The following is a 25,155-nucleotide window of genomic DNA, read 5'->3' as shown; positions in this document are numbered from 1 at the left end:
ATTATAGCACCCAGTATGAGCCGAAATTCATATTTTACCACACAATATGAGCCGAAATTCACATTACAGCACACGGTATGAGCCGAAATTCACATTACAGCACACGGTATGAGCCGAAATTCACATTACAGCACACGGTATGAGCCGAAATTCACATTACAGCACACGGTATGAGCCGAAATTCACATTACAGCACACAGTATGAGCCGAAATTCACACTATAGCACCCGGTATGAGCCGAAATTCACACTATAGCACCCGGTATGAGCCGAAATTCACACTATAGCACCCGGTATGAGCCGAAATTCACACTATAGCACCCGGTATTAGCCGAAATTCACACTATAGCACCCGGTATGAGCCGAAATTCATATTTTACCACACAGTATGAGCTGAAATTTACATTACAGCACACAGTATGAGCTTTAATTCACATTACAGCACACAGTATGAGTCGAAATTCAGATTTTACCACACGGTATGAACCGAAATTCACATTATAGCACCCTGAATGAGACGAAATTCAGGGAGAGTGACAGCAGGTACAGGAAGAGAGAGAGGGAAAGTGACAGCAGGGACATAGGGACAGGGAGAGTAACAGAGGGACGGGGAAAGTGACAGCAAGGACATAGGGACAGGGACAATGACAGCAGGGACATAGGGACAGGGAGAGTGACAGAAAGAGGGACAGCAAGGGGATACAGTAGGGACTAGGAAGAAAGGCAACAGGGTAAGATTACCTTTTTAGCAGCGGCGGTGCTGAGGATGCTGTGGTCTGCGGTGCGGTGGATGAGGAGGCTGTGGTCGGCCTGGTGCAGAGAAGAACTGAGGGCGACGGCGGGGTGCGGATGAGGGTAGTGGCGGTGTAGTGAGGAGGAGGCAGAGGGCGGCGGTGGTGCAAGGAGGAGGAGGCTGTGGTCGGCGGCACTGGGGCTGCTATGACTGAGGTGCTACTATTTCATATCTGCTGCGGACCGGCAGCCAATTAGGAGCGTCTGCCTCCCCCCTGTATCTCCCTAAACGCAGGATTTTTAAGGGGGGGTTTCCAGATATGTGAATATATATATATATATATATATATATATATTACACACACGCACACGCAAGGGTGACATGGGAATGGGGAGTGTGGTGAGAGAGAGATAGAGGCATGGAGTGAGGGGAGGGGGGGTGCATGGAGAGAGAGAAATAAGGGCATGGGGAGAGATACTTCAGATCTACCAACAATGTTGTACAGTAACTTAATGCAGCCTGATGACCACTGCAGTCAAATGTTATATCCTCCCTTCCCCAGCCCTCTGTACTCACTTAATTTATCCGTCCTGGAAGGAGGGGGAGGAGGGGATTGTCTGTGATAGATTACAGCCTCCCCCAAAATTGCTGCTCCTGCTGTCCCGACTAAGAGCCGAGGAGACATCTGCCTGTCAGCCCTGCACGGAGCCCTGTGCAGGGAAATGTTACACCAACATCCTAGCCACTGCTGCGGACGGTTAGAGGCAGCAGAATGGAGAGTGCCATTGCTAGCACTAGTATATATTCCCCCATGCACCTGTTGCGGGTATTAGCATAGCCCCCCCCCCCTCTCCCCCCGCAGAGTCCCCGCATGACAGCCTTTCTCCCCTGTCTCCCCATGGCTGATTCTCCCCCTCCCATGTCTGGTCTCCGGACCCCCTTGCTTGCCTGGGATCGCTGGGGAGAGCATTCATGCCTCCCATCCCGCCGCGGCCGCCGAGCTACTGGCCGGCGGGACTGCGGTGCCCCTGCCTGAGAGAGGTGCCTGGCTGGACCATGAGCTCCACTGACGCCGCCCTGGCTATGCCGCTGGGAGTCAAGTCAGGAAGGAGTAAAGCAGGCTGGTGAGCGGACATTGTGGAAAGTAGGCTGGACTCCAGGGTGGGCTCAGGATCTGTGGCCCAATCATATTTGCATCAGTGACAGGGGCGTGCTTTCATATGTGCTGAAAGCACGCCCCTGTCACTGAGGCACTCATACCAGTGCCGCCTGTACGTCTTTTCTTAATGGGCTTTTACAGCCCTCTCCTTGGCCCCGCCCCCTGTCCGCCCCCCGCTTCCAACCCTTTGTAATTAGCCGCTGGAGGCACCGCTATCGGTGCCTCTAACAGATCCAAACCTGTAAAAATGATTATAATCATATAAAGCATATACTTATGACACAGAATATGTGTCATAAGTATCTTCTTTATATTATGATAATCATTAATGACAGGGGAGAATGACAGGGGAGGCACTGCCTCCCCTGCCTCCCCTGACTGCACGTCCCTGGTGCCAGTATCCACAGTACCCATGCATTGTACTTTTGTCGCAGTAGTGATGCAAATAAGATGCGTAATCACAAAACCATGGTGCGCCAAATAGGGCTATTTAGAGCAATATCAGAATATGTGTTTGAGGACCCATCTGTATGGAACAAATACATTATGGATCTCCCCCATATAATGTAAATTATAGTGTCTCCTTTAATATGATAAATACATTATAATGTTCCCCATTCATAATAAAATAGAAATTTTGTTCTCCAAATTTTTTAAGAACATTTTTGAAGGTTTGATTGCCCCATAAAACTTTCTGTCATGCATAGAAACCCTATTTTACCTCTTTCACTTTTATTCTATCGTGATTCTGATGGAAAGAGGCTTGAGAGACATTATGGATCTTTCCCATATAATGTAAATTATAGTGTCTCCTTTATTATGGTAAATACATCATAATGTTCCCCATTCATAATAAAATAGAAATTTTGTTCTCCAAATTTTTTAAGAACATTTTTGAAGGTTTGATTGCCCCATAAAACTTTCTGTCATGCATAGAAACCCTATTTTACCTCTTTCACTTTTATTCTATCGTGATTCTGATGGAAAGAGGCTTGAGAGACATTATGGATCTTTCCCATATAATGTAAATTATAGTGTCTCCTTTATTATGGTAAATACATCATAATGTTCCCCATTCATAATAAAATAGAAATTTTGTTCTCCATATTTTTAAGAACATTTTTGAAGGTTTGATTGCCCCATAAAACTTTCTGTCATGCATGGAAACCCTATTTTACCTCTTTCACTTTTATTATATCGTGATTCTGATGGAAAGAGGCTTGAGAGACATTATGTAATACCTCATTTTCCCTTCCATTAAAACATAAATCCCGTTGTAATGTAAATGTGAAATCTTGGTAATGCTTTTTAACTTTAATCTGTCCTGCATCTAGCAGCTTCTTTTAGTTCTCCTTAGAGTTGTTTTTCTTTTCTTTCTTACTTTCTTGAAAGATTTCTTTGAGCTGTCAGATCCATAGGATTTGTACTCAATGGTGTTAAATATATTTTTAAGCAAGAAAATATATTAATGTTAATGTGAAAGTATTTATACTGCAGAGTACATATGCTGTGTTAAGTCTCGGGCATAGTAGATAGCTAACTTTTTCCATTAGAACTGTTTATGAAATCTGTTGGAATGTCATTATTCTCAAATGTTGCTGGGAAGAAAAATGTGTATCCTCATCAGACCGTTCATCATGATTATGACCTGATTCAGATGTGCATGCAAATCATGGGCCTGATTGTCAGATGTGGTTGGAGTTAAGGAGCAGTGATAGCCCTGTATGGTAATGCGGCAGGAAGCATCTATTACGAACAGAAACTTCCTGCTGCAATACTGATCCTACCTGCAACCAGAAATGGATTTAGACCTCATGGGGCCCTAAGCAAGACACTGATTTGGGGCCCCTCTTCCTCAAACAATCTATAACACTATATTTTCATTCCTGATTTATGCTACATTATTTGTCAACATACAAACTTTGCACAGTTAGGGCCCTGGTGAGAATCAAACCCTGGACTCAGTGCTGTGAGGCATTAATGCTAACCTTTACACCATCCATGTTGCCTCATTCTCTGGATTGCCTTTGCTTGTAGTGCCCACATGTGCCCACTGTTCATGTGGTCAGACGTAAAAATAGGTGGGCATAATGCAGCAAATAATGCAAAGTTTTAAAGAAATGAGCCCCAAATTCTTTGAAAGAAATGAGCCCCAAATTCTATAAAATACATGAAGTGGAAATACTGTAAATTCTGCAATCAGCTATTCTTTCTTTGTTCCCCCCAAAAAACTGCAGAGATATTCTCTCATTCCTGCAATCTCTCCCCTGTAGAATACCAATGGTAACTTAAATGGATGATCATCATTAGCCAGTAAGTGTAATAACTTGGAACTGCATACAGAATATAAGGAAATACATACAGTATGTTAGTCATAGTTTTATGTTAGACCACTGTGTAGTCTGTAAACTTTAGGAGCTCTTCCTGCCCTCTGTCCTATATTCAATTATCTTAGAAAAAAAAGCTATCTGCATAAAACTTCCACTTACTCAATATTGATCACTGCACCTATGTCAAACATCTGGACAAAACAATTGCCAATTCTCTGGTTGTGGGAGGTGCACCCTGGAATCCTATATAATAAAAGGCTAATGCTGCTCCTCACCTCTATGGGAGGAATTCAAGTGTTTTGAGCATTGGGGGCCACCAGATAGTGCCTGATGGAGCAATTCCAGGGTTGCTACGTTCCGTCGCGCACAGCCACCAACACAACATTTTTGCTCGTAGTCCCCCGAGCTGGCGAGCAAAAATGAGTTAAAAGTGACCCATTTGAGCGCTCAAATGGGACTTTTCACATTGCACCCATTAATTTGGTTTGGTTTAACTCCTTTATGCGGCTAAACCCGACCTCTCTTGCCATGATAATGTTCCGTCATTTTGTCGGGCTGGTAACTAGTAAAGTAGTTATGCTTATATACGGTTTATAGAATAGAAACACAGCCAGATTTAGCATGGATCAGTATTGAGACTGAATTTGTGATTGTCTCAAAACTGCTACTTCTAAAAATTCCACGCAAAGTGCCGCCCTGAAATGGTAAAAGATGCCCACCAATGCAATCGCAACTCTGCGTATGCATTTACAGAATTGTGATCCATTCACAGAATCCAAGTACCATTGACAGTTGCGACTGACCCATGCCTACTCAGAATAATGCAGATGCAGTCACACTGGCACCATGTTCTTAATCACAAACTATCGCAGCTGACATCACAAATATGCCCTGAAAATAGCACCTGTGTTTTCCCCAGTGCCGGACTAAGCCTCGTGGGTACCTGGGGCGCTTCAGACAGGGGGCCCAGGTGGAAGGGGGAGGGGGTGTATATTAGAGATGAGCGGGTTCGGTTTCTCTGAATCCGAACCCGCCAGAACTTCATGTTTTTTTTCACGGGTCCGAGCGACTCGGATCTTCCCGCCTTGCTCGGTTAACCCGAGCGCGCCCGAACGTCATCATGACGCTGTCGGATTCTCGCGAGGCTCGGATTCTATCGCGAGACTCGGATTCTATATAAGGAGCCGCGCGTCGCCGCCATTTTCACACGTGCATTGAGATTGATAGGGAGAGGACGTGGCTGGCGTCCTCTCCGTTTAGACACTTGATTTACTAATTTTGGGGAGCATTAGGAGTACTCAGTAGTGTACAGTGCAGAGTTTTGCTGATAGTGACCAGTGACCACCACTTTTATTTATAATCCGTTCTCTGCCTGAAAAAAGCGATACACAGCACACAGTGACTCAGTCACATACCATATCTGTGTGCACTGCTCAGGCTCAGGCCAGTGTGCTGCATCATCTATTATCTATATATAATATTATATATCTGTCTGACTGCTCAGCTCACACAGCTTATAATTGTGGGGGAGACTGGGGAGCACTACTGCAGTGCCAGTTATAGGTTATAGCAGGAGCCAGGAGTACATAATATATTATATAGTGAGTGACCACCAGACACACAGTGCAGTTTATTTAATATATCCGTTCTCTGCCTGAAAAAAGCGATACACACAGTGACTCAGTCAGTCACATACCATATCTGTGTGCACTGCTCAGGCTCAGGCCAGTGTGCTGCATCATCTATATATATTATATATCTGTCTGACTGCTCAGCTCACACAGCTTATAATTGTGGGGGAGACTGGGGAGCACTACTGCAGTGCCAGTTATAGGTTATAGCAGGAGCCAGGAGTACATAATATTATATTAAAATTAAACAGTGCACACTTTTGCTGCAGGAGTGCCACTGCCAGTGTGACTAGTGACCAGTGACCTGACCACCAGTATATAATATTAGTAGTATACTATCTCTTTATCAACCAGTCTATATTAGCAGCAGACACAGTACAGTGCGGTAGTTCACGGCTGTGGCTACCTCTGTGTCGGCACTCGGCAGCCCGTCCATAATTGTATATACCAGTGACCTAACCGTGGTTTTTTTTTCTTTCTTTATACATACATACTAGTTACGAGTATACTATCTCTTTATCAACCAGTCTATATATTAGCAGCAGACACAGTACAGTGCGGTAGTTCACGGCTGTGGCTACCTCTGTGTCGGCACTCGGCAGCCCGTCCATAATTGTATATACCACCTAACCGTGGTTTTTTTTTCTTTCTTTATACATACATACTAGTTACGAGTATACTATCTCTTTATCAACCAGTCTATATATTAGCAGCAGACACAGTACAGTGCGGTAGTTCACGGCTGTGGCTACCTCTGTGTCGGCACTCGGCAGCCCGTCCATAATTGTATATACCACCTAACCGTGGGTTTTTTTTCTTTCTTTATACATACATACTAGTTACGAGTATACTATCTCTTTATCAACCAGTCTATATATTAGCAGCAGACACAGTACAGTGCGGTAGTTCACGGCAGTGGCTACCTCTGTGTCGGCACTCGGCAGCCCGTCCATAATTGTATATACCACCTAACCGTGGTTTTTTTTTCTTTCTTTATACATACATACTAGTTACGAGTATACTATCTCTTTATCAACCAGTCTATATATTAGCAGCAGACACAGTACAGTGCGGTAGTTCACGGCTGTGGCTACCTCTGTGTCGGCACTCGGCAGCCCGTCCATAATTGTATATACCACCTAACCGTGGTTTTTTTTTCTTTCTTTATACATACATACTAGTTATGAGTATACTATCTCTTTATCAACCAGTCTATATATTAGCAGCAGACACAGTACAGTGCGGTAGTTCACGGCTGTGGCTACCTCTGTGTCGGCACTCGGCAGCCCGTCCATAATTGTATATACCACCTAACCGTGGTTTTTTTTTCTTTCTTTATACATACATACTAGTTACGAGTATACTATCTCTTTATCAACCAGTCTATATATTAGCAGCAGACACAGTACAGTGCGGTAGTTCACGGCTGTGGCTACCTCTGTGTCGGCACTCGGCAGCCCGTCCATAATTGTATACTAGTATCCAATCCATCCATCTCCATTGTTTACCTGAGGTGCCTTTTAGTTGTGCCTATTAAAATATGGAGAACAAAAATGTTGAGGTTCCAAAATTAGGGAAAGATCAAGATCCACTTCCACCTCGTGCTGAAGCTGCTGCCACTAGTCATGGCCGAGACGATGAAATGCCAGCAACGTCATCTGCCAAGGCCGATGCCCAATGGCATAGTACAGAGCATGTCAAAACCAAAACACCAAATATCAGTAAAAAAAGGACTCCAAAACCTAAAATAAAATTGTCGGAGGAGAAGCGTAAACTTGCCAGTATGCCATTTACCACACGGAGTGGCAAGGAACGGCTGAGGCCCTGGCCTATGTTCATGGCTAGTGGTTCAGCTTCACATGAGGATGGAAGCACTCAGCCTCTCGCTAGAAAACTGAAAAGACTCAAGCTGGCAAAAGGCAAAGCACCGCAAAGAACTGTGCGTTCTTTGAAATCCCAAATCCACAAGGAGAGTCCAATTGTGTCGGTTGCGATGCCTGACCTTCCCAACACTGGACGTGAAGAGCATGCGCCTTCCACCATTTGCACGCCCCCTGCAAGTGCTGGAAGGAGCACCCGCAGTCCAGTTCCTGATAGTCAGATTGAAGATGTCAGTGTTGAAGTACACCAGGATGAGGAGGATATGGGTGTTGCTGGCGCTGGGGAGGAAATTGACCAGGAGGATTCTGATGGTGAGGTGGTTTGTTTAAGTCAGGCACCCGGGGAGACACCTGTTGTCCGTGGGAGGAATATGGCCGTTGACATGCCAGGTGAAAATACCAAAAAAATCAGCTCTTCGGTGTGGAGGTATTTCACCAGAAATGCGGACAACAGGTGTCAAGCCGTGTGTTCCCTTTGTCAAGCTGTAATAAGTAGGGGTAAGGACGTTAACCACCTCGGAACATCCTCCCTTATACGTCACCTGCAGCGCATTCATAATAAGTCAGTGACAAGTTCAAAAACTTTGGGTGACAGCGGAAGCAGTCCACTGACCAGTAAATCCCTTCCTCTTGTAACCAAGCTCACGCAAACCACCCCACCAACTCCCTCAGTGTCAATTTCCTCCTTCCCCAGGAATGCCAATAGTCCTGCAGGCCATGTCACTGGCAATTCTGACGAGTCCTCTCCTGCCTGGGATTCCTCCGATGCATCCTTGCGTGTAACGCCTACTGCTGCTGGCGCTGCTGTTGTTGCCGCTGGGAGTCGATGGTCATCCCAGAGGGGAAGTCGTAAGCCCACTTGTACTACTTCCAGTAAGCAATTGACTGTTCAACAGTCCTTTGCGAGGAAGATGAAATATCACAGCAGTCATCCTACTGCAAAGCGGATAACTGAGGCCTTGGCATCCTGGGTGGTGAGAAACGTGGTTCCGGTATCCATCATTACTGCAGAGCCAACTAGAGACTTGTTGGAGGTACTGTGTCCCCGGTACCAAATACCATCTAGGTTCCATTTCTCTAGGCAGGCGATACCGAAAATGTACACAGACCTCAGAAAAAGAGTCACCAGTGTCCTAAAAAATGCAGCTGTACCCAATGTCCACTTAACCACGGACATGTGGACAAGTGGAGCAGGGCAGGGTCAGGACTATATGACTGTGACAGCCCACTGGGTAGATGTATGGACTCCCGCCGCAAGAACAGCAGCGGCGGCACCAGTAGCAGCATCTCGCAAACGCCAACTCTTTCCTAGGCAGGCTACGCTTTGTATCACCGCTTTCCAGAATACGCACACAGCTGAAAACCTCTTACGGCAACTGAGGAAGATCATCGCGGAATGGCTTACCCCAATTGGACTCTCCTGTGGATTTGTGGCATCGGACAACGCCAGCAATATTGTGTGTGCATTAAATCTGGGCCAATTCCAGCACGTCCCATGTTTTGCACATACCTTGAATTTGGTGGTGCAGAATTTTTTAAAAAACGACAGGGGCGTGCAAGAGATGCTGTCGGTGGCCAGAAGAATTGCGGGACACTTTCGGCGTACAGGCACCACGTACAGAAAACTGGAGCACCACCAAAAACTACTGAACCTGCCCTGCCATCATCTGAAGCAAGAAGTGGTAACGAGGTGGAATTCAACCCTCTATATGCTTCAGAGGTTGGAGGAGCAGCAAAAGGCCATTCAAGCCTATACAATTGAGCACGATATAGTAGGTGGAATGCACCTGTCTCAAGTGCAGTGGAGAATGATTTCAACGTTGTGCAAGGTTCTGATGCCCTTTGAACTTGCCACACGTGAAGTCAGTTCAGACACTGCCAGCCTGAGTCAGGTCATTCCCCTCATCAGGCTTTTGCAGAAGAAGCTGGAGGCATTGAAGAAGGAGCTAAAAGGGAGCGATTCCGCTAGGCATGTGGGACTTGTGGATGCATCCCTTAATTCGCTTAACAAGGATTCACGGGTGGTCAATCTGTTGAAATCAGAGCACTACATTTTGGCCACCGTGCTCGATCCTAGATTTAAAGCCTACCTTGGATCTCTCTTTCCGGCAGACACAGGTCTGCTGGGGTTGAAAGACCTGCTGGTGACAAAATTGTCAAGTCAAGCGGAACGCGACCTGTCAACATCTCCTCCTTCACATTCTCCCGCAACTGGGGGTGCGAGGAAAAGGCTCAGAATTCCGAGCCCACCCGCTGGCGGTGATGCAGGGCAGTCTGGAGCGACTGCTGATGCTGACATCTGGTCCGGACTGAAGGACCTGACAACGATTACGGACATGTCGTCTACTGTCACTGCATATGATTCTCTCAACATTGATAGAATGGTGGAGGATTATATGAGTGACCGCATCCAAGTAGGCACGTCACACAGTCCGTACTTATACTGGCAGGAAAAAGAGGCAATTTGGAGGCCCTTGCACAAACTGGCTTTATTCTACCTAAGTTGCCCTCCCACAAGTGTGTACTCCGAAAGAGTGTTTAGTGCCGCCGCTCACCTTGTCAGCAATCGGCGTACGAGGTTACATCCAGAAAATGTGGAGAAGATGATGTTCATTAAAATGAATTATAATCAATTCCTCCGCGGAGACATTGACCAGCAGCAATTGCCTCCACAAAGTACACAGGGAGCTGAGATGGTGGATTCCAGTGGGGACGAATTGATAATCTGTGAGGAGGGGGATGTACACGGTGATATATCGGAGGGTGAAGATGAGGTGGACATCTTGCCTCTGTAGAGCCAGTTTGTGCAAGGAGAGATTAATTGCTTCTTTTTTGGGGGGGGTCCAAACCAACCCGTCATATCAGTCACAGTCGTGTGGCAGACCCTGTCACTGAAATGATGGGTTGGTTAAAGTGTGCATGTCCTGTTTTGTTTATACAACATAAGGGTGGGTGGGAGGGCCCAAGGACAATTCCATCTTGCACCTCTTTTTTCTTTTCTTTTTCTTTGCATCATGTGCTGATTGGGGAGGGTTTTTTTGGAAGGGACATCCTGCGTGACACTGCAGTGCCACTCCTAGATGGGCCCGGTGTTTGTGTCGGCCACTAGGGTCGCTAATCTTACTCACACAGTCAGCTACCTCATTGCGCCTCTTTTTTTCTTTGCGTCATGTGCTGTTTGGGGAGGGTTTTTTGGAAGGGACATCCTGCGTGACACTGCAGTGCCACTCCTAGATGGGCCCGGTGTTTGTGTCGGCCACTAGGGTCGCTAATCTTACTCACACAGCTACCTCATTGCGCCTCTTTTTTTCTTTGCGTCATGTGCTGTTTGGGGAGGGTTTTTTGGAAGGGACATCCTGCGTGACACTGCAGTGCCACTCCTAGATGGGCCCGGTGTTTGTGTCGGCCACTAGGGTCGCTAATCTTACTCACACATCTACCTCATTGCGCCTCTTTTTTTCTTTGCGTCATGTGCTGTTTGGGGAGGGTTTTTTGGAAGGGACATCCTGCGTGACACTGCAGTGCCACTCCTAGATGGGCCCGGTGTTTGTGTCGGCCACTAGGTCGCTAATCTTACTCACACAGCTACCTCATTGCGCCTCTTTTTTTCTTTGCGTCATGTGCTGTTTGGGGAGGGTTTTTTGGAAGGGCCATCCTGCGTGACACTGCAGTGCCACTCCTAGATGGGCCCGGTGTTTGTGTCGGCCACTAGGGTCGCTAATCTTACTCACACAGCTACCTCATTGCGCCTCTTTTTTTCTTTGCGTCATGTGCTGTTTGGGGAGGGTTTTTTGGAAGGGACATCCTGCGTGACACTGCAGTGCCACTCCTAGATGGGCCCGGTGTTTGTGTCGGCCACTAGGGTCGCTAATCTTACTCACACAGCTACCTCATTGCGCCTCTTTTTTTCTTTGCGTCATGTGCTGTTTGGGGAGGGTTTTTTGGAAGGGCCATCCTGCGTGACACTGCAGTGCCACTCCTAGATGGGCCCGGTGTTTGTGTCGGCCACTAGGGTCGCTAATCTTACTCACACAGCTACCTCATTGCGCCTCTTTTTTTCTTTGCGTCATGTGCTGTTTGGGGAGGGTTTTTTGGAAGGGACATCCTGTGTGACACTGCAGTGCCACTCCTAGATGGGCCCGGTGTTTGTGTCGGCCACTAGGGTCGCTTATCTTACTCACACAGCGACCTCGGTGCAAATTTTAGGACTAAAAATAATATTGTGAGGTGTGAGGTATTCAGAATAGACTGAAAATGAGTGTAAATTATGGTTTTTGAGGTTAATAATACTTTGGGATCAAAATGACCCCCAAATTCTATGATTTAAGCTGTTTTTTAGTGTTTTTTGAAAAAAACACCCGAATCCAAAACACACCCGAATCCGACAAAAAAAATTCGGTGAGGTTTTGCCAAAACGCGTTCGAACCCAAAACACGGCCGCGGAACCGAACCCAAAACCAAAACACAAAACCCGAAAAATTTCAGGCACTCATCTCTAGTGTATATGAGATTGTGCATGCCTCCCAATATAACCCATTCTAGTTCGAGGAATTCACCTGTGTTGAACTGTTTCATTTATAAGAAAGGTATTTCAAGACAAGAATTTGCAATCTTAAATTAAGAGAGGTCAAGGTAGACAGCATTTTGTCGTCCCATTCCCCCCCCAGGAATAATTAATTTTGGGATGTATGGATTGTATTTATTAACTTCAAATCAATTATATGTATTAGATTTAAATTAATAGTTTAATAATGCCTGGGTACTGTTTAAAGCTTCACCTAATTGAAAGACAACTATTTTATAACATTTTCTTGTAGTGGAAAAAAGACAGCTTAAACAACCTTAAAATGCACATAGAAAATAAAATCTATAATTTATCTTGTCACATGTAAGAATAGCAGCATCCTCTGTACTGCTTACACACTGGGACAGGACTCAGGAAGACTCTGTTTGTCTCTCTCTAAACTCTCATTAGATAACAGGTTACACAGGACTCAGACACTCAGGCAGGAAGGATCAGTAGCTGGAATCCCTGTGTCACTTACAGTTGTCTCTACCCTCCTATCTTTCCTCTGGTTGGAAAGCTCCATCGGTAGCTCATGAAACCTAATACTCCTCAGCGGAACCAATATATTTTTCCAGCCCCTTTATACTGTACTAAAGACCTTTTTTTGTACCTTTATTGGCCCACGCTCACTGCAAAGTCAAGTTCATTAGCTCTGGCAACTTTTAGTCCTGCTGCAATGTTTGATAATCCTGGTGTGTTATATGATTTATTTGATAATAAATAAATCTTAATGTTGTGTGGTTCTGTCAGTTCTAATGTCCGAGGTCCATACTAGAATGATGCTAATGACACTATATATTATTAAGAGACAGAAAAAGCCTATATATTCACTTGACATGTGTCATACAGAATTTGACACCTTATTAATTAGTTCTGAAATCACTTGTGTGACTACCTTGAGTGACAATGAAGTATTAATTACTCGATAGATTCACTGATAGGCACGCCCTGTGTGACAATACTTCTGTCCTCAGTATTACATTCATATTTTCAGAATCAGCTAGTAAAAAGTCCAATATTTATATATGGTGTATTTCTCCAATCTTTTAGCTATAGTGTGTATCCTTATAGGATATACTGTAATGTGTGGTGTGTTTATAACATCATCTAAGTACAGCACTGTAGATGACAACTTTACATCTAGCGATTGCTACCATTGGTAATGACGTATATAGTGATTATATGCTAAGGAATATTCCTGTAATGTGCTTGTTCAATTCCCAAAAGCTGCGGGAGAAGATTATTTAGTACACTGACCACCAATTAGTCTCTGTGAGTGTCCTAGTTAATTGGAAGAGTTGTTCTAGGTTCTCTCAATCAGGTTCAGCTGTCCAATCAATGTGCTGACAGTCGGCTGTTCTGGATGTATTCATGTCTGGGGGCCCCCTGCGGCCATCTGGGCCCTAAGCTTGTGTTATGTTGCCTAACGGTAAATCCGCTACTGGCTGCATCCTAGGATGCAGCATCAGATCTCTCACTCACCACCAGGCAGCTTGTAGAACCCATGGTCACAGAGACCAGGAAATCTCCATCATATGATGGAGATCCCTGGACTCTTCCCTCCCTGTAAATGGTGTCACACCTCAAATTTTATAAACATAGGCTTTCGCCACCCCATTCCCGCTCCCCAGATGGCTGTAGACTGTCAATCAATGAGAGTGTGCTGCTGTTCTTCTACCTTTATTGCAGGACCCATTTGCACATGCGCAGACCAGGTCCTGCGCATAAGCAAAGTATTGATAATCAGTACTTTGTGTATCCCATAGCAGTTGCAAAAATATGCAAATGTCAGCTTGAGCATTCCTCTTGTGTACTTCAATGCGACAGACTGAGAACACCCTGCAACAGAAAATGTGCATATCTGAGCAATGCTCAACTGTGCTGGTGAATCCGATCTCTCCACCAACGATGCATCAACTTCTAAAGCAGTCCTTGCTTGGTGCAGACTCCATTGTAAGTTTCTCAAAAGATGGGCATTGTGGAAGCGGTGCTACAATAGAGATTGCAGCTGCATGCCAAAACATGGCCATGACACTTTCATGTGCAGTGCTTCTGTTCTGTCAGCGTTTGGAAATGACATTGTCTCCAAGTGTTGTGATCCTGCTCTCCATATGCTTTAAATGGGACCCAAGTCACCTGTTTACACTGCACCGTTACCCAGGTCCAACACTGGTGGCTACCCAGGTCGGATTCATGGGTAACTGGACATGGGTTGTTTTTGAGACTATTTAACACTGAGCCACAAACCGGGTTGACCCGGCAATAACTTGGGTTATTGCGGCAATGGAAAGGGGGTATTAGTATCCATCCTGAACCACCCATGGATCGCTGATGGTCAAGTCAAACCTATATCATATGCAAATGCATACACTATCGCTCACATTGGTCAGCAAGGGTCTCCTAGACTTTACACACATGCTCAGTAGCAGATAATCACCCAAGTGCATAAATATCAACACACCGTCCACCTCTGAATCAGGCCCTATGTCCTTAAGTGTATAATAAGAAATCTATTGGATGCTATAGACTCCCCATTAGTTCCTTATTATCTGGCCATTTGCATAGATCCCCCAATTATACAGTCCTGAAATATATATAATGCTCAGTTACACAGACCTCCATCCCTCTGATCACTCGCTCCTTGTTGCAAAGATCTATTTAGTGGAAGATAAAGCTTGACCATTACATCCTGTATTACCTCTCTGTGTAATGATGTAGATGAATTACTTTGCATTAATTCTCCATCCCAAACTATTCAATAAGACAAAATAAGTATTTAATTATCACATGGCAAGTCTATTAGTACTGATGAAAGCATCAATTTACAGACAATCGCATTCAGGAATTGCCTTGGAGGATAAAGCAAGAAACAATCACATGCCTCCTCACCTGCCTGTCTTCAGTTCCCCGAGAGTTTATGATAATGGCAACAACTTTACAGAACATATTTTCCATCATGAAGACGTTCTCTTTGTGTCATCAATGGAGGTCTCTCCAAGGAAGTGTGGCACTGTCTCAAGTTCACGTACAGGTGCAATGCACCTTGTAAATAGAGCTCGGCAGTGGTTACTGGAAAGTTTCTGAGTCAAGGGAGAGGGCCAGTGAGACACCTATTAGTAACTATTGCAGTCAATGGGCCTAATTTTGATTTGGAAGTAAAGGAAAATAATGGGAGGTAACTGTGCACCTGGGCTAACCATGTTTTGCTGTAGATGGGGCAGATGTAAAATGTACAGAGAGATTTAGATTTGGGTGGGGTGTGCCCAAACTGAGATCTTAATTGCAGTGTGCTAGCAATGCACAGAAAATATCTAAATATATTTTCACCCCTTGCATCGCAACATGGTTTGTTCCAGATACAAAGTTGCTTGCTTTTTATTATTTTACTTGCAAATCAAAATCAGGGCCAAAGTGTACTTTTTGTCAATGAGGTTGTTTTTTGACCTCACTATTCCCCCTCTGCCTAGCACCATCAACTCTTAACTTGCAGCCGCAGCTCCTCCTGTGAGGATTTGTGCCACCTTCCCACTTACTGCAGCCCTTTCCTTTCCCAGTTCTATCTCCAGCGGTGACCACAGCTCTAGAGTGTGAGTGTGAGACACACAATTGAGCAACTGCATAGGGAGCTCCTTCTCTAATCTACAGCCAGTGCACCAATATTAGACACTGAGCCTGCACAGACTTTCATGCATCCTGGACCCAGCACACTTTGGTGATCAGAGGGGGCCAGGGAAACTCTGAGGCTGCCCAGAGAGAGGTTTCCCATGTTCCTGGTGACCCAATCATCCCCTGGTTGAAGGTATGAGAGAATAATGCAGACATCGTTATTCTAACACAGGAACCATATCATATGACCAATCTTTCCAATATGCCCCTTCATCAGTCACATCTCTTTCACATATTGCTGTAGTAGGGCACTAATGCACCCTGGTCTGACCTCCCTTCCCACATGCAGTTTTTAAGTTGTACAGTCTGATACATTTTGTACATAGTGTGATGTATGAATAGATTAAAACATTTTCAATTTAGTAATCCTATGTAAAGATGTGACAGATGTATTGACACAAGAAATGTTTTTAATATTCAGAATACTATCATAAAGTATAATTTCCAAATATGTTCAAGTAGGTTCTTCTTTAAAACCTGTCATTTCATGATTTTTAAGAAACTCATTTGGAATGGGTGCCTCTTAGCGATCCAAATATGGATTTTTCTTAGGTGTTCCTATTATACAAACAATTAATGAAACCTGAAGGTATATTCAGCTGTAATAAAAAAAAACATTAGCCTGACATCTTCTTAGGCTCTTTCAAGCAACCAAATACTTCATAAATTGGACATAAAAAAACCCTTACAAAATCAATGCCCACTGCCTGCTAGTGTTCTGTTATAGAGGTAAGTCCATACATTTTGAAAACGTTTAACCTATCCTCAGTGGACAAGTACACTCGACTCATATACTGTGCAGTAGCCATAACTAAAGACCAGCATTACAGCTGCATAGAGATGAGTGAACATTTTCTAAATATCATTTACCAACTTAATTTTGACCATTGATCTAATAGTTCTATTTTTATTGAGTTATCATTTCCTTCCTTTTTTTTTTCTTTTTAAATCCGTTGACCTAGCAATGTTTGGCCGGAAATTGGATTTATCCTCACTTCCTTTTTCCATTATGTTCAAGACCTCCTAGAAAAGTCACCTAACAATAAGAAGCTGCAGGAACATGTTCAGGTGCTCAAGCCCTTTACAATAGTTGTCATTACAATTTAATATGTTTATTGATGATTTCACATTTTGTTGAGTAAATAATAATTGGGCCAAATGTTTAATCTTGCAGAAATGTTGCTAATTTTTACAGCTAATGATAACTTTGCCTGATGTGACCAGTCCATCCTTGCATATATTTTTTTTACATTCTTATCCATCTGGCTCGGAAGCCCTTGACAGCTGCAATGTCACTAATATTAACTTTACTTAAAACTCACAGTTAAAGATCTTCCATATGTCATTTAAAGGATCTATTTCTAAAGTTGAGTAAAGCGTTTCTCCATAAAATGCTAATATTAGTTTTTCTCAATTTAACAAAAGGTTTACACTGGAGTAACACTATTTTGTGTTTCTTACGGTGGTGCAGTGGCTTCAGTCTAATTAGCAGGTGTCAAAATGCACAGCTTTTTACTGCTAGCTAATGCAGAGGATATTACTGAAAGGGGGCCACATAGCTGTCCCACCTAAAACTGCTGCTGGAGAGTCTTTTTGTTATCCCAAAAAAGTCAAACTATTAAACTCTTGCACATATTACTGGAACCTTTCACTGTCAGTCTCAAAGAGAGTGAGAAGAAATCAACCTACAGTATTAAATAGTGGCACAACCGCAGCTACATAAGGCAGCCACTGAGCCACTGATGAGAAAAAGCACCCTAAACACACTTACACCACACATTTAATATCCTGCTATACTGTTAATGATCCCCCATGGCTTCCCTGTTTCTGCTTGTTAATATGAGTTGTTTCAGAAGATGTGATCCAAAAAGAAGCAACACAAGACAACAGCTCATTGAATAGCATGGCTTCAATCCTTAGTATGCATGATCTTATGAGGAGGGCCCTCCACCCTCTTGTTTGTCATTCTGCCCTATCCTTGTCTCCATTGCACTCCCACTCACAGTCAATAAATCTGATTATTTATATCCAGGGGCAGATTGGGATGGAAAACCAGCCTGGGAAATTTATGTAAGCAGTCCTAATGAGGGTGCAGCCTGATGAGGGGGTGGGATCCCTCTTTATAGGGCTTCATTGCACATAATTGTGGCCTTCCTTGCATCTTTTGCTGCAGGCTAGGGGCAGATTGGGAAATAAAAGTGGCCCTGTAATATTTTATAGAAGTGTCCCTACATGGGCAGCACAAGACATATAACATACCATGTAGCCAGGGCAGGATCACTGGATTGCAGATTTTCTGTACTGCAGAGGTGGAAAATAGAATGAATGGGACAATGCAGTGTACTGAGTGCAGTTGGTTGTCTGTTATTTGGGGGGTGGGGCCACATGACAACACAAAAAACAGGACCCACAGACATGTCGGTCTACCAGGAATGTTCCGGATGAGCCATATGGCCAATCTGTCCCTGTTTATATCTGCCATCCTAGGGCACAAAGTCATTGAGTGCTCCTGTTCATATCTGTCATTTACTATACTTATCTTAATATCTCATTGTTTGATTTTCCCCTTTTTATTGTATTGTATTAATTGTGCGTATGTTTATTTCTCCTGTATGGCACTACAGACACTAAGTGGTGCCATATAAATAAATAAATAAATAGATAAATAAATAATAATAAAAATAAAAGTCTATTAACATTATGCTTTACCTCTTATTCTGTCCAAACAGACATGAGTAATATATATTATTTGTAATTTATTAACAGTTTTGTATATAGCACCAGAACAGGAAATATATTGAACTTAGCCTCTGCACAAATAGCAGCCTATGCAATTCAATTGGTGTAAAGCGTCACCCACACTTCAAAAATACATAGAAATAACAATATCACCAATGTAGAGTCCCTCTGCACTTAACAATATATGATAATATGAAGAATCTCTATCGGATGGCAATCTCAGGCGTTGAATCCTCTATTTCCAGTGTCCCCCAAAGATAATAAATGAAACACCTCATAGGGCAGTATTACATTCAACAGGTGACATAATGTGAATAACAATAATTTGAGCCTCCTGCCATGTAGAGGGTTCTACACTGATAGTAGACAAAACAGCATATGTGAAGAGAGGGTTTACCCCACACGGAACTTCAGGATCTACACATCCACATTTCCAACCACCACCACCACAAAAAAATGGAAATAATCCCAAATAGCGTAATACAGTAATTAAATCCACAAACAGATAAAAGTTACAGAAAATAACAGTAATACTAGACTCTCGCCCGGTCAAATTATCTACTATACACATGTAGACAAAAGAGCATAAATTGTAAATACAGGCATCCCCGGACACTCTGCATTCAACCAGCCGACTGAGTCCAGTGTACCTGTCCATGTTCTCCTTTCCAACGCATTTCAATACACCCGGTATCTTTATCAAGGCATATGGAGGTTGTGCTAAACAGGGTATTTATACCCTTACTAATCAAATTGAAAACAAAACCTAATTCCAGACATAGACTACTATCCACTAAAACATCCATAATAATATATACAAATGATCCTCTCCAGATATTGTCTTCCTGATATTAGTGGTATCCTAAGCATTAAAGATCATGGTGAGCAGCTATGGATCCCCGCGATGTTACAAACAGATACAAAATCCTACTTCCGGTTTCCACCGGAAGTGATGTAATGCATTCCACCATTGGAAATTTATTTATTTATTTATTAACAGTTTCTTATATAGCGCAGCAAATTCCGTTGCGCTTTACAATTTCAAATAACAATAACAAACTGGGTGATAACAAACAGTCATAGAGGTAGGAAGGCCCTGCTCGCAAGCTTACAATCTATAGGGAAATAGGCATGTGTACACAAGGAAAGGTGCTATCTATTGCATAGTTGTTCGCCAGATTGCAAAGATTCTTGGAGGGCTGTATGATATGGTCATACAGCAATGATGAACCAGGTTTGAGAAGAAAGGAAAGTGAAGAATGAGAAGACATGTGAGGATATGTGTAGACTGTACAGAGTGGATGCAATTTGATAAGAAGTTTTATGAAAGGTATGTGGGCGGTTCTGGAATTTGCTATGCTTGCCTAAAGAGGTGAGTTTTCAGGGAACGCTTGAAGGTTTGGAGACTATAGGAGAGTCTTATTGTACATGGTAGGGCATTCCACAGAGTGGGTGCAGCCCGATGAAAGCCCTGTAATCGTGAGTGGGAGCGAGTAATGAGTGTGGATGAGAGACGCAGTTCTTGTGAAGAGCGAAGAGGTCGGGTTGGGAGATGGCCGCATCTGGAAATACCAGCGGGTTGGGAAATGGCCGCACCTTGAAATATCAGCGAGATTCAATATACTTTAGTCCTCCAGTGGCCGTTCCCAGAAGTAAGGTGCGGTTCACCATGCATTCCACTTAATTGATTTACAGGAGTTTCTAGTAGAAGGTATTAGTTTTATTTTAAATAATATTTTTTTCATTTTTAGATACAATTTCTACATTCAGAAAGGGGCACTTCGATGGGCACTAGGTTCACCCCGAGTTATGATAACATCTTCTTGGGTTCATGGGAAGAAGAAGTGGTATGGCACCATAACCCATTCGGGGCGAACCTAGTGTCCTGGCAAATCTATATTGACGATATTTTTTTCATTTGGAGAGGAGAAAGGAGTATTTTACAATATTTTTGTTCATACTTAAATTCCAATAACAGAAATATTGTCCTTACTTTTAATATAAGTTCCACAAGTGTGGACTTTTTGGATCTGACCATATATAATGATAATAGTATAATAAAAACTAAAAATTATGTTAAACCAACAGATTCCAGAGCTTACATTAATAAAAATAGTTGTCATCATAAAAAATGGTTAGATACAACTCTAGCTGGACAGTTCAAAATACCGAAAAGGAACTGTTCCGACCAAGAGATGTTTTTGACACAAGCTCAGGAACTAAAAACTTGTTTTCTCCCAAGTGGTTATGAGAAGAAGGAGGTCGAATTGGCTCTGGATTCAGTAATGGAAATTGACCGAACCAATCTAATTAAGAGATCTTCAGATGGAAGGTCAACATCAAAGAATTTATTATTATTATTATTATTATTATTATTATCAGTTATTTATATAGCGCACACATATTCTGCAGTGCTTTACAGAGAATATTTTGACCATTCACATCAGTCCACTCCCTGCCCCAGTGGAGCTTTCAATCTATATTCCCTACCACATGTACACACATACACAATCACACTAAGGTTAATTTTGTTAGGAGCCAATTAACCTAACAGTATATTTTTTGAATGTGGGAGGAAACCGGAGTGCCCGGAGGAAACCCACGCAAGTACGGGGAGAATATACAAACTCCTCACAGTTTTGGGCCATGGTGTGAATCGAACCCATGACATGACCTCAGTTATGTGAAGCAGTAATGCTAACCATTACACCATCCATACTGCCCAATGATATGTTTAAATGAATGATAGGTTTAAATGGGCTTTTGTGGCAGATTATTAATCACAACACTAACAAGTAACGAGGATACTTAAAAAAAACACTGCAGTCTTCTTAAAAAAGATACGGTAATAGGGAAGGAATTACCTGATTATCCATCATGTATTTTTAGAAAAGTACCAAACCTAAAACAGAAACTAGTAAGAAACTTTTATCCACCCACATCAAAAAACTTAAGGGTGACATCTGAAGGTATTTATAGGTGTGGTTCATGTATGGGGTGTAAATGCATACCGATTTATTTTGGGAAGAAATATTTGAGATCCACATTAGTAATAAGAAATTAATTGTGAAGGATTTTATTACATGTCATACACAAAATGTAATTTATGGGATTTAATGTGAGTGCAGTAAATTTTATATTGGGAGGACCAGCAGGCCACTGAAGCAGGGCCGTTTCTTGGGGCAGGCGAGCAGTGCAACCGCACTGGGCGCCCGCCGCGGCACTAACTGTGGCTCCCTGCTTCCCCCTCCTATTTCTCCCCGAGTAACCCGCTCGGGGGGCGGAGTTTCACGGAATGACGTGGTTGCATCGTTACGTCACGACGCAACCCCGTCACTCCGCGAAACTCCCCCCCCCCCCCCGAGCGGAGTACAGAGGGGGATCCAAGTTAGGAAGAGGGAAAGGCCGGCGCGAGGAGCGACTGGTGAGGTGGGCCGAAGAGCAGTAATCGCCTCTGTAAGTATTCTCTCTCTTAATGTGTAAAATGGGGAAACCTGCCGTAATGTGTGAAATGGGGACTCTTGCCTGCCGTAGTGTGGGGATTTAATGTATCAAGGGCATTGCGGTGTGTGGCATAATATGGTGCAGGGGGCATTATTGTGTGGGGCTTAATATGGTAGAATTTTTTTTTCCTGTGGTGGTCGTGATCTGTTGGAGCAGGGTCAAAAACTGGATTGTGAGGTAGTCTTTTCAGACGAGGCCATGCCCATTTAAATGAGGCCACACCCATTTAGACGAGGCCACGCCCCCTTGCCGGGAGCGTGCACAAGTTTTGTTTTTCATCTAGATGTGTGTGTGGGGGGGGGGGGCACATTTTTTTATGTCATGGGGGGGCGCATTTTTAAATCTCGTACTGGGAGCCAAATTGGCTAGAAACAGCCCTGCACTGAAGGTTAGGATTATTGAGCATTTAAAAAACATTTGCAAAGGACTAGATACACATGCTCTCTCCGCACATTTCAACGCAGTGCACTGTTGTGAGGCAAACAAACTAAATAATTTTTTTGGTCTTAAAAAAAATCAGTTTGAGCCCCAGGGAAACAGACATCATGACAAAATTGGCCAAGGAGGAAATGAGTTTTATCCATAAGTATAAAACTCTAATTCCTATAGGCTTGAATAGGATTTGGAGTTGAAATGGTTTCTGTGTTTTTTTTTATCATATGTGGTATTATTTTTAATGTACTGTTTTTTACGTATATTTTAGATGAAGGAATTCTCTCCATTATCTCCTTATCTGTATAAATATGGCTTTTGGTGGACGCTACCCAAATTGATGCGTTGTAAACTACTTATTGTCTACTATGATTATTGGTATCCATAAAACTGAACCGCTAAATGGAACACATGGTGAACCACACCTTACTTCCGGGAATGGACGCTGGAGGACTAAAGTGTATTGAATCTCGCTGGCTCCCTGCATCGTGGGAGTGAGGGGAGAGAAGCAGACCTACTTCTTCTTAGTTTAAGGGCTCTGCTTCTCGGCTACCATTAGCTCCAGAGGGTTCGATCTCTTGGTGCGCCTAGCTGCTTGTTCCCGGAGCCGCGCCGTCACCCCCCTCACAGAAGCCAGAAGACAGAAGTCGGGTGAGTATGAGAAGAACAGAAGACTTCAGGACGGCAGAAGACTTCAGTAACCAGGTACAGAGCAGCTCTCACACACACTTTCTCCATCGGCACTCACAGGGTGCAGGGTGCTGGGAGGGCGCCCTGGGCAGCATGTTACTGATGTCTGTAGGGCCGGCAGATGCTTTTTCGGTGCCTTGGCACCGTTTTCGGGACCCCCACTGGCATTTTCAAGATTTTAAACTTGGCAGGCTGAAGCGCGCCGGGAGGGGGCGTAGCTTAGCCGCGCGGCTCACAGGCGCCATTTCTCCTCACACGCGGCATGTAGAAGACGCTGGGCCGGGACCTCCACAAGCTCCACTAAAGTAACAGGGAGCTTATCGGGGGGAGGCACAGTAGGTGGTACAGATTTATTGTTTTTGAGGCAGCGCTGGTACATATATTCGTTGGGGGGATATATGGGCGCTGGGGTGTGAGCTGGCATACTCCCTCTGTGTTTCTCTATCCAGGTTTCCTTGTGGGCCTGTCCCCTGGCTGAGACATTGTGTGTGTGTGTCGGTGGGTCGATACTCTGTGTCGACATGTCTGAGGCTTAATGTTATTCACCGGAGGAGGTTATTGGGGGGGCAGATGCGGGTCTGGAGTTGGCTCTGTCGGCGCAGCCGACACCTGATTTACTTGCACTGTTGAATACAATTAATTCTAATGTGGCTTCTTTGTCAAAGAGGTTAGCTAAATCTGAGTCACAGACACAGGTGTGGAAAAAACCAATGGAGAATGCTTTGTCGCAGGTACAGACCCCTTCGGGGTCGATAAAGCGGCCGTTTACTCAAGTGGTAGATACTGACACCGACACAGATTGTGAGTCCGATGTCGACTTCACTGAGGCTCCTTTACATCCAAGATTAGTTAAGAGTATTCAGTACATGATTGTGGCTATAAAGGATGTGTTACGCATTTCTGAGAAAGCTGCCGTACAGGAAACAAGGATTTGCTTGTTTAAAGAGAAAAAACCTGAGGTGCAGTTTCCCCCCTCTCATGAGATGAATACTCTTTGTGAAAAGGTTTGGGAGTCGCCGGACAAGAGGTGGTAAATTCCCAAGAGGATTTACATGGCATATCCTTTCCCCTCTATTGATAGGGGAAAATGGGAGGCGTCTCCAAATGTTGATAAAGCTTTATCTCGTTTGTCTAAGAAGGTGGTGCTTCCGTCTCCTGACACGGCAGCTCTCAAGGATCCGGCGGATCGCAAGCTGGAGACGTCTCTGAAGTCGATTTTCACTAATATGGGTGCATTGCTCAGACCTGCTGTGGGGTCGGTATGGGTGAGTAGTGCTATTGCTAAATGGGCTGAGAATTTAGCTGCTGATATGGATACCCTTGATAAAGATACTGTTCTTTTGACTCTTGGTTATATTAAGGACGCTGCAGATTACCTGAAGGATGTGGCGAGGGATGTTGGTCTCTAAGGGTCAAGGGCCAATGCCATGTCAATTTCGGCCAGGAGGGCGCTGTGGATCCATCAATGGAATGCTGATGCCGATTCCAAGAGAGCTATGGAAGCTTTACCCTTCAAAGGTAATGTCTTGTTTGGGGATGGCTTGGCTGACCTGGTTTCTACCGTGACTGCGGGTAAGTCGTCTTTTCTTCCCTATGTTCCCACACAACACAAAAAGGCACCACATCAGCAGATGCAGTCCTTTCGTCCGAATAAATACAGGCGAGGAAAAGGTTCGTCCTTTCTCGCTTCAAAAGGTAGAGGAAGGGGAAAGAAGTCACCTGCAGTGTCAGGCGCACAGGACCAGAAGTCCGCCCCTGCCGCTACCAAGTCCACCGCATGATGCTGGGGCTTCCCTGTGGGAGTCTGAACCGGTGGGGGGCCGTC

The sequence above is a fragment of the Pseudophryne corroboree genome, chromosome 6 (genome assembly GCF_028390025.1).
Source record: "Pseudophryne corroboree isolate aPseCor3 chromosome 6, aPseCor3.hap2, whole genome shotgun sequence".
NCBI classification, from domain to species: Eukaryota; Metazoa; Chordata; class Amphibia; order Anura; family Myobatrachidae; genus Pseudophryne; species Pseudophryne corroboree.
This window is presented reverse-complemented; position numbering follows the sequence as displayed.